Genomic DNA, 15,795 nt, shown 5'->3' with positions numbered 1-15,795 from the left:
GAATACTCTTCAGGGCCCTTCCTGGCATCCCCTTTGTTCCTATTCTTCAGGGCTTTCTACACGGCATTCCCTTTACTGTAATACTCTCCATGTGAGCTAGCTCCTTGATCCCCTGATTTCACTGGAGTGGTCCCCCTTCCTGGGCCAGACAGTTTGGCAGGTCCCTCAGTACTCACGGACACTGTTTTTCTCAAGAGACTCTGCCAGCAGCTCCAGCGTCAGTTACACAGGATCCTCTGCAGCTCAGCTTCACTCCTGATTCACTTGGCCGACCGCCTAAGACCACCTTCCTCTTACTCTACAGGAGGAGAGACAGCTACCCACCTCCTCCTGGGACTCTGCTTCCCACCAAAGATGCCCTGTCACATGCCCCCTCCACTTTTATGAGCAATCCCAGGATGCATTGCAAGAATGCCCTCCCACTGGGACTCCCATAAAAGCTAATGTGTCACTGGCTGGGTTTCCTCCACTGTCCAACAAGCTCCCTCATTGGATACAGTGGGGGCACTCCCTCAGACCCAGCGAACCACACCTGGAAACATGTGACAGGCAACCTAATAGATCAGGCTCCCCTGATAAGCAGAAGGAGCATAGATGCATTTATCTAGCACCTACCTAACTAAGAGGGTGCTACACACACATATATATATATATATATATATATATATATATATATATATATATACTCTGTATATACACTCACCAGCCACTTTATTAGATACACCTGTTCAATTGCTTGGTAACACAAATTGCTAATCAGTCAATCACATGGCAGCAACTTAATACATTTAGGCATCTAGACATGGTGAAGATAACTTGCTGAAGTTCAAACTGAGCATCAGAAAAAGAAAGAGGATTTAAGTGACTTTGAACGAGGCATGGTTGTTGGTGCCACATAGGCTGGTTTAGGTATTTCAAAAACTGCTAATCTACTGGGATTTTCATGCACAACCATTTCTAGGGTCTACAGAGAATGGTCTGAAAAATAAAAATATCCAGTGAGTGGTAGTTATGTGGACGAAAATGACTTGTTGATGTCAGAGGTCAGAGGAGAATGGGCAGACTGGTTTGAGGTGATAGAAAGGCAACAGTAAAACAAATCACCACTCGTTACAACCAAGGTGCAGAATACCATCTCTGAATGCATAACACATTGAACCTTGAACAGATGGGCTACAGCAGCAGAAGGCCACACTGGGTGCCAATCCTATCAGCTAAGAACAGGAAACTGAGGCTACAGTTCGCACAGGCTCACCAAAATTGGACAATGGAAGATTGGAAAAAGGTTGTCTGGTCTGATGAGTCTAAATTTTAGCTGCGACATTCAAATGGTTGGGTCAGAATTGGACGTAAACGACACAAAAACATGGATCCATCCTGCCTTGTATGAATGGTGTAGGAAGGTGGTGGTGGTATAATGGTGTGGGGTATATTTTCTTGACACACTTTGGGCACCTTAGTACCATTTGAGCATCAATGACATGCCACAGCCTACCCTATTGTTGATGACCATGTCCATCCCTTTTTGAGTACAGTGTAGCCCTTTCCTGATGGCTACTTCCAGCAGGACAATGCACTATGTCATAAAGCTCAAATCATCTCAAACTGGTTTCTTGAACATGGCAATGAATTCACTGTACCTCAATGGCCTCCACAATCACCAGATCTCAACTCAATACTGTAGCCCAATGCTGTAGTCCATCTGCTTCAAGGTTCAGTGTGTTGTGCATTCAGAGATGATATCCTGCATACCTTGGTTGTAAGGAGTGGTTATTTGAGTTACTGTTACCTTTCTATCATCTCAAACCAGTCTGCTCATTCTCCTCTGACCTCTGACATCAATAAGGCATTTTCGTGCAGTGGAGCAGAAGATTGGCATCATGAATATGCAGCTGACAAATCTGCAACAACTGTGTGATGCTATCGTGTCAATATGGACCAAAATCTCTTAAGAATGTAACACCTTGTTGTACATGCCACAAAGACTTAAGGCAGTTCTGAAGGCAAAAGGGGGTCCAACCCAGTACTAGCAAGGATTACCTAATAAAGTGGCCAATGAGTGTATATACATATATATATATATATATATATATATATATATATATATATATATATATATATATATATATATATATACAGTATATGCAGTTAGATCCATATATAATTGGACACAGGCACACTTTTAGTTTTTTTAGGTAATCACCAAAACATATTCAAGCTATAGTTATATAACGGGCTAAAAGTGAACACTCTCGGGTTTAATTTGAGGGTATGTACATCCAAATCAGAGCTCTTAATATTAGCTATCCCCCCTTTTTCAAGGCACCAAAAGTAATTGGACAATTGAATCAAAAGCTGTTTCATGGCCAGGTGTGGGCTATGTTTTTTCTCCATCATTTAAGCAGGTAAAAGGTCTGGAGTTGATACCAAGTGTGGTATTTGAATTTGGAATCTATTGCTGTGAACCTATCCCACATGGAAGAAAAATATATTAAAAATATATTTTAAATAAACATTTTTTATTTTTTCCCAAATATATTGGAAGTATATTTGAAATGCTACAATTTTGGCCATATTCAATATATTTCAAAATATTTTTTCCCTAAATATATTGGAAATACATTTTTCTTCCATATGGGATATCATGTGTTCAAAGGAGCTGTCCATGCAAGTAACAGGCCATTTTTAGGCTTCAAAGATGAAACAAATCCATCAGACAGATAGCAGCAACATTATGAGTGGCCAAATAAATAGTTTGATACATTCTGAGGAAAGGAGAACACACTGGTGAGCTCAGCAACATAAAAAGGCCTAGATGTCCACAGAAGACAACAGTGGTGGATGATTGCAGGAACCTCTCTAAGGTCTAAGAAAAACCCATTCACAACATCCAGACAAGTGAAGGACACTTTCCAGGAGGTGGTTGTATCATTGTCAAAGTCTACAATCAAGAGAATACTACACGAGAGCAAATACAGAGGGTTTACCACAAGGTGCAAACCATTCATAAGCCTGAAGAATAGAAAAGTCAGATTAGACTTTGCCAAAAAATATCTAAAAAAGCCAGACCAGTTCTGGAAAAGCATCTTCTTTGGACAGATGAAACTATGAATAATCTGTACCAGAATGACGGGAAGAAAAAAGTGTGGAGAAGGCTTGGAACAGCTCATGATCCAAAGCACACATCTACACCTTTAAAACATGGTGGAGGCAGTGTGATGGCATGGGCATGCATGGCTCCTAGTGGCACTGGGTCATTGGTGTTTATTAATGATGTCACATCAGACAGAAGCAGCCGGATGAATTCTGCAGTGTTTAAAAATATGCTGTCAGGCCAGATTCAGCCACATGCAGCAAAGTTGATTGGATGATCTTTTACAGTACAGATGGACAATGATCTAAAACACACTGCAAAAGCAACCCAGGAGCTTTTTAGGAAAAGAAGTGGAATATTCTGCAATGGCCGAGTTAATCACCTGATCTCAACCTAATTGAGCATGAATTTCACTTGCTGAAGGCAAAACTAAAAGGCAGAAAAACCCACAAACAAAGAACAACTGAAGACAGCTGCAGTTAGAGCCTGGCAAAGAATCAGAAAGGAAGAAACCCAGTCTTTGGTAATGTTCATGCGTTCCAGACTTCAGGCAGTCATTGCCAGTAAAGGATTCTCAACAAAATATTCAAAATGAACGTTTTATTTATGATTATATTCATTTGTCCAATTACATTTGAGCCCCTGAAAATGGGGGGACTGTGTATAAAAATGGTTGCAGTTTCTAAAATGTGTACTTGATATGTATGTTCAACCCTTTGATTTAAAGCTGAAAGTCTGCACTTCAAATTAATTTGGATTGTTTTGTTTTAATTTTATTCTGTTGGCATACAGAGCCAAAAGTATGAAAATTGTGCCTGTGTCCAAATATATATGGACCTAACTGTATATGCAAAGCTAAAACCCTATAGTGGCACTCAAAAGCATCTTCTATCTCCTAACTATTCTAAATCGATTGCTGACATTTTGATTGGTTAAATTGCCCAGCCTTACTTTTTGGATCATATTATACAGGCTTCAACTCTTATAAGGGAGTCAGTTTATCATATACACTACCATATATCTTTCAGTTAGATGACTTTGTAATAAATATATTTTTAAAATGTTTCTATTGCTAATTACTTTTTGTTTTAGAAAATTTCTTACAATTTATGCCGCCCTGTCTGTAATTTACTTTCTTGTAAAAAGCAATTACTGACTACATCACCTAGAAAAAAGCTGATAACAACTTCTGAAACTAGCACCTCCTGTGGGGAATTAAAATCATTTTTTGTTTTTAGAATCATTTATTAGATGTTAGTTTATGTTGTAATTATACCAATTATTTATGTCAGTTATTTTCAGTGCAAGTAAATTCTGCAAAATGCACATACAGTACATTCTATTAAGCATTATTGTTATCAAATCAGTGGTGCTGAGAAACGTTAGACACAAATTAGACAGATGCAGTTCTCGCTCGATTAATAGATGAACCTGACTTAATCTATCATTATGTGTAAATCAAACAAAAATCACATCTGTCATGACTGTAGATACTGATTGCTGGAAGCCAGTAATGGGTGACCGTTGTCTCATGAAGTAGAACTACAGTCTAAAATAAAAATGTACTATGTAATATACTTCTGTCAGTTTTTAAACATGTCTTTGTTAATTTTACTGAACATGGCAATCAGTGTCAGTAATGTACCTGGGATCCCAGCAGAGTGCTTATAGGTCTACCTTCTCTACAAGGGTGACAACGCAGCTTCTCTTCTATACAGATTACTTTGTTAAACAGTTTGCCTCCCAGAGTTTCCTAATCAGTCCACAGCAGGGTGCTGTGATGTCACGGGGACATGGCTGTAGCTTGTTAATCAATATGTAAAACATGCCCAGGGCTTGCCAGTTCTGCATTTTTTGGGCATAACAGATGACCACCTATTCCTCGCCTACCTGTTCACTTACCTGCAAACAGGCTGAATGTAAGTTGCATAGGACACATCATCTAGAATATTCCCAAAAACATTGTCTTTTGAGCAAGTGTGGTGAGCAAACTCATGGGAGATATAGTTTTCTATGAGAGACTCAGCAGTCAGTATACTTATTGAAAATGACATGCTAGCTCTCTGAAAACTCTTCCATCATCAGTATTGGGATTCTGCAGTGGCTGCACAGATTAGGGTCATAATATCAAGCCATTTTTTTTTTTTGTCAATTTGGATATAATATGTAATGGCTAATCTCCTGTTAGTTTTTTCGCTTTCTGTGTTCCATTTAGGGCCTTCACTTTTTTTTCCTGACAAACTAGAGAAAGTGAGAGGCAGTCTATGTATTTCTCTCTTTAATAGTGATAGTTGCACAAGTATTCACATTGAAAGATTTCCCCTCCATTTCTGTTCCAGTTAGAACACAAAGTTTTGGATTTTCACATCACTTCTTGTCTTTGCGACAATGACAACTAGGATGATTAGCCAGGGTAATCTTGCCAGTTGAGACACAGACAGCAGAGGTTTTTTTTCTCCATTGCTTTATCCAAAATGAAAAAAAAGGTTTTGGCTTTACAGTATAATGGAAAATTGTTACCAATACTTACCGTAATTTTCCTTTCCTGGCTCTGCGTCATGGCATCATACTACTGGTCAACTCCGCCCCTCTGACCCCCATAGGACATCCCTGAAATAGCATAAAAGGCAGGCAGTACCTGGTGGACGTGTTCTGTATGAGCTTGTGACGAACCAGGGAGGGTTTGTGCTGGCATGACGCAGAGCCAGGAAAGGTAAATTGCGGTAAGTATTGGTAACAATTTTCCATTTTCCTGGCTCTGCGTCATGCCATCATACTACGGGACTTAACTAGCCAAAACACAGGGTGGGAAGAATAAATTACAAACACCAGGTACTGCTGCAAGAAACAAATTTTAATATCTTGATAAAGCAGAAGACAATACTGAAGCTCCCATCTGAGCATACTGGGATGACATCACATCCAGCTTATAGTGTTTTATGCAGGTATTAGGAGATCTCCAACCTGCTGCCTAACAGACCACGTCTGCCGATAGTTTGGACCAAGCTGCCCAGGAGGATGACACCGCTCTTGTGGAATGTGTTTGGATCTCCTGAGGAGGGGGGAGGGAGTAAGCTGTTTGGATTGCTTTAACTATCCCTGTCGAGAGGACTCTTGGAGGGGCCAGCATACCCATCCTGGGACCCTTTGGGAAAACAAAAAAAGAGCATCTGTTTTCCAGAACGAGACCGTTCTGGGCAGCTATGTCTGTGGGAGAGACTTCATATCCAGATCATACCATCTAGGCTCAAGGTGAAAAGGTCGGGAGAACTGATTCCCAATTAAAATGAAATTCCGACGAGACTTTAGGAAGGGACTTCAGAGAAGGTCGTAACACCACGCAGTCCTGAAGGAATGTGCAGAACGGCTCTTTGTAGGAGAAGGCCGCAGTGTCTGAGACTCATCAGGCTGAGACCAAAACTGTCAAGAAAACCGTCTTTAATGTCAGGTACCATAAAGGACTATCCGAATCTGGGGAAAAAAAGGGGCTTTTTAGCAACCCCGTTAATACTAACGGTAAATCACACTTTGGAAGGAAAAGGACGAATAGGCGGGTATATCTTGATTGCCGCACGGAGGAATCCAACTACTAGAGACTCCTTTGACCATGAGGTATTGGTAAGGGCTGAAAGTGCTGAAATTTGTACTTTAAGCATGTTGAAGCTTAGTCCTGAGTCAAGGCCGTACTGCAGAAAATCCGATATATTCGCCACTGAGGAGAAACGGAAAGAAAATCCCTGTTGGACTGAGAAAGCCTCGAACCCCTGCCACACTCTATAATAAGTGGCCTTAGTAGATTCTTTCCTGGATGACAGAATGGTGGACATTAGGGAGTCAGAGAGATTCACATTCTGGAGCTTGCTCCTTTCAAATTCCATGCAGTCAAGGCCAGATGGGCCGATTTGGGGTGAGTGTGGCCATTGCAGATGAGAAGGTCCCTGATCTGAGGGAGCCTTATTGGAGGACACGCCGCCAGGCGGCCAAGAAGGGGAAACCATGGCCTCCTCGGCCAGAATGGAGCTATCACAATAGCGGTACTCCCTCCTCCATGATCTTCACCAATGATTTGAGGATCAGAGTAAATGGGTGGAAATAGGTCAACCTGCTTGAAGCCCCACTTCTGATAGAGAACATCCTGGGCCAGAGCTTGTGGGCAAAATAAGTGGGGAAAAACTTGACAGTTGAAATGTGTTGCCATTAAGTCTATCTCAGGAACTCCCCATTGTGTGAAAATTCAACAAATATTTTGGATTTAGCATCCATCCTGTGTAGTTGGCGAAGTTCCTGCTCAACTGGTCTGCTAGGGTATACTGAGGGCCAGGGAGACACGTTGCTGAACAGTCCAGCAAGTGGGTTTCAGCCAAGGAGAAGACCTCTGCAGTTACCTGGAGAAGTTGCAGACTTCTTGTCCCCCCTTGTTTCACAATGTACGATACTGCAGTCTTATTGTCCATGAGAAGTCTGACTCTCCTGCCTTGGATTACAGTCCGAAACATCTTCAGTGCCTCCCTGGCCGCTGTTAGTTCTAGGAGATTCGAGGAACATGGCAAACTCTGGTCCCACACTCCCTGCACTTTAAGTTGTAGGCAATGCACCCCCCAACTCTGGAGACTGGCATCCAAAGTAATCGTGATCCAGTCTCCAGGGCTGACGGGCCCGCCCAGGGAGAGGTTGCTCCTCTTGGTCCACCACAGAAGGTTGTTGGAAACTAAGCGAGGAACCTGGAACCTCTGGCTGAGAGAACTGCGGCGCCAATGGCTTAGAAGGCAGAACTGAAACCTTCTCCTGTGCCACTGTGCCCAAGGCACTGCTGGGATACAGGCCATCAGGAGACCTAAAAAAAACTCACCCCCAGACGAACCGTGATTTCATTTGAGGAGCTAATCCCCTCGGTCTCTGCACAGACTCAATCGATCTCCTCTCTTCACAGGAAAATCTTGTATTGGACTGTAGTGAAACCCCTGCCCAGGTAGGTTAGGCATTGGTACGGAACAAGTTGGCTCTTCTGCACATTCACCATCCACCCAAATTCTGATAGGGTCTGCAAGACTTGATCCCGGTGGTCTATGAGAAAATCCCTGGAGTGAGCCAACACCAGGATATAGTCCAGATAATGCTCAGGATCTCAGGCCCCAGAAAGATGGGCATGATCTTAACTAGCACTGAACAGCGATCTAGGAGTAAGTAGACTGAATTCAATTCTACTAATACTTGACAAGATGAAAGCTCTCGAGAGTCCTGCAGGCTAAGGCGTTAACTAGCAGCAGTGCTCCTACGTCACTCTAAGCAGGATATCACAGAGGAAAGGAATGCCCTAAGGATAGATAGTACCTCCAGAAGGGTTCTGGGTTGGGTGCCGCGACCAAAAACGAACCCAGAAGGATGGACATGATCTTCGCTTGCAATGAACAGCGATCCAGTAGACTGAATTTGAATCTACTAAAAATTGACAAGATACTCCAAGATCTAGAGGGTCCTGCAGGCTAAAACGTTACTTAGCTGCAGCACCCCTACTTCGCTATTAGCAAGATATCACTTAAGGAAATAAATGCCATAAAGATTGATAGTACCCTCAAGAGGATTCTGGGGAGAATGCCAACCAAAAAACATACCATGACCTAGGCCAAGTCCTCGTCTACTAGAAAACCTGAGAAGTGCTGGCGAACCCAGACTATAGGAATATGTAGACTAGCGTTTGCTACGTCCAGAAAAGGGCACCAGCCTCCTTTCCTTACCACCAGAATAATGGTTTTCCAGGATTCTGTCATAAAGACAGGACCCTTCATAATACCTGCACACGCTTAGTACTAAGATAAATCCAAAGGCCATCTGATATTTGCGACCCAAGAGAGGGAATGAATATTCATGCTCCACCTCTGCATCCGTCTTGAAAGAATGCCCTGAGCCTCAAATCACTCCTTAACCACTTTAACTCTGCTCACATTGCTGCTACTGCAGCAATGTGGCTCGTTATCGTCCAGCGGCGTAGACCTACGTCGCTGGACTCCGCCCCTCCGCTGTTCTTCCCCGATTGTCGGGGAATCTAGTTTGGAGATCCGCCCGCTTGTGTAAACAGAGCGGGCGGATCTCTTAAGTGACAGGCAGGGACAGATAGCATGGTTCAGCATAGCTGAACATCCGATCTGTCCCTGACTCACTCAGTCACCTCCCCCCCCCCCCACACGTTAGTAAGCACCAGGCAAACATTAACCCCTCCCTCTCCAATAAAATTAACCCCTTCCCTGCCAGTGTCATTTTTACAGTAACAGTGCATATTTATAGCACTGATTACTGCAGTAATGTCACTGGTGCCCCCAAAAGTGTCAAAAATGTCAGTCAAGGGTCCGATCTGTCCGCCGCAATGTCGCAGTCCCTCAAAAAAAATCGCAGATCGCCGCCATTACGCGTTAAAAAAACCCACCAAAAATGACAGAAATCTTTCCCTTAGTTAGTAAACGCAATAACTTTTGCGCAACCAATTTGGGGGGGAATTTAATATAAAAAAATGTGAAAAATATTGTTATTTTTTCAAAATTGTCGCTATTTTTTTGTTTATAGCGCAAAAAGTAAAAATCGCACAGGTGATCAAATACCACCAAAAGAAAGCTCTGTTTGTGGGAAAAAAAGGACGTAAATTTTGTTTGGGTATGGCGTCGCACGACCGCGCAATTGTCAGTTAAATTCGCACAGTGCCGAATCGCAAAAAGTGGCCTGGACGTAAGACAGCAAAATCCTCCGGTGGTAAAGTGGTTAAAACTGTTGACAGATTGGTGGAGCATGGGAGCTATGGTAAGGAAGCAGGAAACTGCTGCCGGGATGAGAACATTAGCGATCATTGATCCTCAAACATTTAAAAAAAGGTCTTCCAGGGTATGGGAGGTACACTGCTTTCTTTTTAAAACCTGCACCTGACCATAGCTCTGAAGCAGTGATGGCGAACCTCGGCACCCCAGAACCACACCTCCCACAATGCCCAACTACACTTCAGAGTGCATATCTGAGCAAATATGCATGCTTTGTGACTTCCACTGTATCGGTCCCGTGTCCTCCAGGTACCTGTAGCGTTGCCCAGCGTGGCATCAATGTTTAGGCAACCGCGCACACACGCACTGATGCGTTTCGTCGAGCGTAGTATTTGATGGCTAGAGGTACATTAGGCATTCTCACAGGATACGAAAGTAAGTGTCGGCCTGTATAGGCCCCAAAAATTTTCCCACATGGGTTTAACTGACAGCTAAGAACGTAGTGTATTTGATGGCTAGAGGTACATTAGGCATTCACACAGTATACAGAAGTAAGTGTCGGCCAGTATTGGACCCAAAAATTAGCCCACATGGGTTTACCTGACAGCTAAGAACGTGGTATTCTGTGGCTAAAGGTACATTAGGCATTCACAGTAAACAGAAGTAAGTGTCGGCCTGTATAGGCCCCAAAAATTAGCTCACATGGGTTTAACTGACAGCAAAGAACGTAGTATTTGATGGCTGGAGGTACATTAGGCATTCACACAGGATACAGAAGTAAGTGTCGGCCTGTATAGGCCCCAAAAATTAGCCCACATGGGTTTAACTGACAGCTAAGAACGTAGTATTTGATGGCTAGAGGTACATTAGGCATTCACAGTATACAGAAGTTAAGTGTCGGCCTGTATAGGCCCCAAAAATTAGCTCACATGGGTTTAACTGACAGCAAAGAACGTAGTATTTGATGGCTGAAGGTACATTAGGCATTCACAGTATACAAAAGTAAGTGTCGGCCTGTATAGGCCCCAAAAATTAGCTCACATGGGTTTAACTGACAGCAAAGAACGTACTATTTGATGGCTAGAGGTACATTAGGCATTCACACAGGATACAGAAGTAAGTGTCGGCCTGTATAGGCCCCAAAAACTAGCCCACATGTGTTTAACTGACAGCTAAGAACATAGTATTTGATGGCTGGAGGTACATTAGGCATTCACACAGGATACAGAAGTACGTGTTGGCCTGTATAGGCCCCAAGAATTTGCCCCCATTGGTTTAACTGACAGCTAAGAACGTAGTATTTGATGGCTAGAGGTACATTAGGCATTCACAGTATACAGAAGTAAGTGTCGGCCTGTATAGGCCCCAAAAATTAGCTCACATGGGTTTAACTGACAGCAAAGAACATAGTATTTGATGGCTAGAGGTACATTAGGCATTCACACAGGATACTGAAGTAAGTGTCGGCCTGTATAGGTCCCAAAAATTAGCCCACATGGGTTTAACTGACAGCTAAGAATGTAGTGTATTTGATGGCTAGAGGTATATTAGGCATTCACAGTATACAGAAGTAAGTGTCGGCCTGTATAGGCCCCATAAATTAGCCATTCAATGGACATGAAATGCCGCTGTATGTATTGAAGCCAAGGACCAGGAATTGCTGTGGGTGGATTGCAGTCTGGCGGATATTTGTGGCCTGGCATGAGGAATTTCAATGAAACATTGTCTACTGGTCACATGTGTTGAATTCCTCATGTGTTCCATGCCTCATTCATTTTTATAAATGTGAGGTAGTCTACACTGTCATGAGCTAGGCGAGTGCGCTTATCGGTCACGATCCCCCCTGCTGTGCTGAATGTCCTTTTGGACAGAACACTGGATGGTGGGCAAGCCAACAGTTCCATTGCAAATTGTGCAAGCTCTGGCCAGAGGTCAAGCCTGCCCACTCAGTAGTCCAGGGGTTCATCACTCCTCAGAGCGTCCACATTGGCCGTTAACTCAATGTAGTCAGACACCTGTCCGACACCTTTTTTTACGCTCCAACATTGGGGCCACAGAAGCCTGCCTTTTTCCAGAACAACGTGACGACAGCATCATGGAAGGTGGAGTGGAGGACAAATGTGAGGGGAGAGGAGAAGGAGAAGGAGAAGAGGCTGGATGGTGAGAGCCTGGAGTGTGGCTTTGTGGGTTCTTACGGTGTTGCTCCCACTGGGCTCGGTGATGGGATTTCAGGTGACTTCTTAAGGCGGTTGTCCCTAGATGAGTGTTGGGCTTACCGTGACTTATGGGTTGACTGCAAAGGCACAGACTGGATACCTGTCCCTAACCTGAAAAGAGACTGGACCTATACCAAAAACTGCAGCCCTTTAAATTACTTTTGTGGACATTAACAGAGCGATTTGTGTGACTGCTGCCGATCTATAGCTGCCCCTAAAGCACCGACTGGATAACTGCCCCTAACCTGAAAAGATTCTAGTAGACCTGTACCGAAATACCAGCCCTGAAAAGGTCTTTTGTGGTTCTTAACAGAGCTATTTGTGTCTGGCAATCTCTCCCTGATGCATACAGCAGACCTCTCCCTACGCTGGCAAAAAGCAGAATGTGAAATGGCCGACAGCTCAGGTCTATTTATAGGGTAGGGGGCATGTCCATTTGCTGAAATGTTTTAATTGGCTGTCCCGTTTCACCTGACGGCTGTGTCATGGGTCAAAGTTCTCCCCAATGTAAACTAATATGGCCGCCGCAAACAACGCCATGGGTTCGCAAATTTGGCGGGTAGCAAACAAGCAAAATTCGCCGCGAACTGACCGCAGGGCGAACCGCACGACAGCCATGCAGACCAAACTATTACTAAAATAACTACTAGTAAAAAAAACATTGTAATTGCTATCCTTTCCTTACCTGTCTATATCAAAGATATTACAACCAAAGAAAAAAGTACCACCCACATATCCAACCAAACAGGAACCAACCACCTAAGATGTGTATTTTACTGTGGGTCAAGGAGAGACAGGGAAACATGATGTGAAACGCCACTGTGTGCCTGCCCACTTAGCCCAGGGAGATATAAATCAAAAGCAACTGCTGATGATAGTAGAAGTACCAATATTTTGTGTTTCTTTACTTCATAAAGTTTGAATACCAAAAAAGGCTCATAGAATGCAGGAACAAAAGAAAGGATTGGGAGCTTTACATTAGCAGCCACTGTGCCGGGATCGCGCAGGAGACTCTCGGTACAGCCGTTTTTGCCATATGGCACCAAGACTCATCCACCAAGAAGCCGCATGCTGTCGGCGTCATAAGGATAAGTACAGAATAAATGATCAACCTGTTCGTTTGTTTAACTGGTCTTGAAGTTTGTAAACAACATACTTTAATGCCTCGTACACACGGTCAGATAATCTTACGAAAAAACTCGCTTTCGACCTGGTTGCACGATAATCTGATCGTTAGTACACAGCTTTCGACAGCCGATCACAACAGTTCGTCCAACAAAATCCGAAGGGACAAACAGGAAAACTTCTGTCGTACGATAGCCCCGCGAACGACAATCGTGTAATTAGTACACTATGCGTCCGCTAAAAATCGTTCGACAAACACCGCGCATGATCGGAAATAGCGAAATAACTATAAGCCAGGTTATTATATGTGACATCACTTTCCAAGACGTGGCTACGCATTCTGGTTGCTTTCACACAATCGTACGACAGAAATCATATGGTTAGTACACATGGTTGCATTCGACATTTTGTAGCATGCTACTTTACTCGAACGATATGTCGTACGATTATCTGACCGTGTGTACGAGGCATAAGAAGGTCCCCACAGATTTACTTCCTTGAAATCTGGGACCATTCTCACCAAGTCCTGTGGGTAGGCGCTGCTGTGTCACACACTTTACAGAGCCTGCCTTCTGAATTACAGAGGTGCTGAGAGGAGGAGTCTCAGAGGCTAAGTCAGTAGGGGTAGTCGTTAGGAGGTGAAGGGATATGTAAAGTATCTCACAAAAGTGAGTATACCCCTAACATTTTTTGTAAATATTTTAATTATATATTTTCATGTGACAACACTGAAGAAATGACAGCTTGTATAACAATGTAAATTTGCTGTCCCCTCAAAACAACTCAACACGCAGCCATTAATGTCTAAACCGCTGGCAACAAAAGTGAGTACACCCCTTAGTGAAAATGTCCAAATTGGGCCCAATTAGCCATTTTCCCTCCCCAGTGTCATGTGACTCAGTGTTACAAGGTCTCAGATGTGAATGGGGAGCAGGTGTGTTAAATTTGGTGTTATCACTCTCACTCGCTCATACTGGTCACTGGAAGTTAAACATGGCACCTCATGGCAAAGAACTCTCTGAGGATCTGAAAAAAAAGAGTTGTTGCTTTATATAAAGATGGCATAGGCTATAAGAACATTGCCAAGACCCTGAAACTGAGCTGCAACATGGTGGCCAAGACCATACAGAAGTTTAACAGGACAGGTTCCACTCAGAACAGGGCTCACCATGGGCCATGGTCCACCAAAGAAGTTGAGTGCACGTGCTCAGCGTCATATCCAGAGGTTGTCTTTGGAAAATAGATGTATGAGTACTGCCAGCATTGCTGCAAACGTTGAAGGGGAGGGGGGGGGGGGGGTTAGTCAGTCAGTGCTCAGACCAATATGTCGCACACAGCATCATATTGGTCTGCATGGCTGTCGTCCCAGAAGGAAGCCTATTCTAAAGATGATACAGAAGAAAGCCCGCAAACAGCTTGCTGAAGACAAGCAAACTAAGGACATGGATTACTGGAACCATGTCCTGTGGTCTGATGAGACCAAGATAAACGTATTTGTGTCAGATGATGTCAAGCGTGTGTGGCGGCAACTAAGTGAGGAGTACAAAGACAAGTGTGTCTTGCCTGCAGTCAAGAATGGTGGTTGGAGTGTCATGATCTGGCGCTGCATGTGTGCTGCCGGCACTAGGGAGCTACTGTTCATTGAGCGAACCATGAATGCCAACATGTACTGTGACATACTGAAGCAGAGCATGTTCCCGTCACCCTTCAGAGACTGAGCCGCAGGGCAGTATTCCAACATAATAGCAACCCCAAACACATCTCCAAGACAACCACTGCCTTGCTAAAGAAGCTGAGGGTACAGGTGATGGACTGGCGTATGTCTCCAGACCTAAACCCCTTTGAGCAACTGTGGGGCATCCTCAAATAGAAGGTGGAGGAGCGCAAGGTCTCTAACATCCTCCAGCTCCGTGATGTCATCATGGAGGAGTGAAAAAGGACACCAGTGGCAACCTGTGAAGCTCTGGTGAAGTCCATGCCCAAGAGGGTTAAGGTAGTGCTGGAAAATAATGGTGGCCACACAAAATATTGACACTTTGGGCCCAATTTGGACATTTTAACTTAGGGGTGTACTCACTTTTGTTGCCAGTGATTTAGACATTAATAGCTGTGTTTTGAATTATTTTGAGGGGACAGACAATTTACACTGTTATACAAACTGTACACTCACTACTTTACATTGTAGCAAAGTTTCATTTCTTCAGTGTTGTCACATGAAAAGCTATAATAAAATATTTACAAAAATGTGAGGGGTGTACTCACTTTTGTGAGATTCTGTAGTCCTTAGAAATTGAAAGTAAAAAGCAGAGGAAAAGGTGCAAAGCATGAAGGGAATCCAGCAATTTGTGGATGGCCAGCAGACAGACATGAAAGGAGTTTTTTTAAGTAAGCTTATATTTGATTGTCAAAAATAACCATTGTTTGTTACGTTATTACAATGTTGATGTTATAAAATGAAAGCCTATGCTGCCTGTGACCAAAGATCTCCTTTAGGTCACCATGAGCTGCAATAAACATTTGTTTTGATAAACTGTGCTAGAATTGTATGTATCAAACCACTAGACCAGTATAAATTATCTATATTCAATACTTTATATGTTGTAGGTATTTTTATCAA

This window comes from Pelophylax lessonae, assembly GCF_965119305.1.
Source record: "Pelophylax lessonae genome assembly, chromosome: 3".
Taxonomy (NCBI): domain Eukaryota; kingdom Metazoa; phylum Chordata; class Amphibia; order Anura; family Ranidae; genus Pelophylax; species Pelophylax lessonae.
This window is presented reverse-complemented; position numbering follows the sequence as displayed.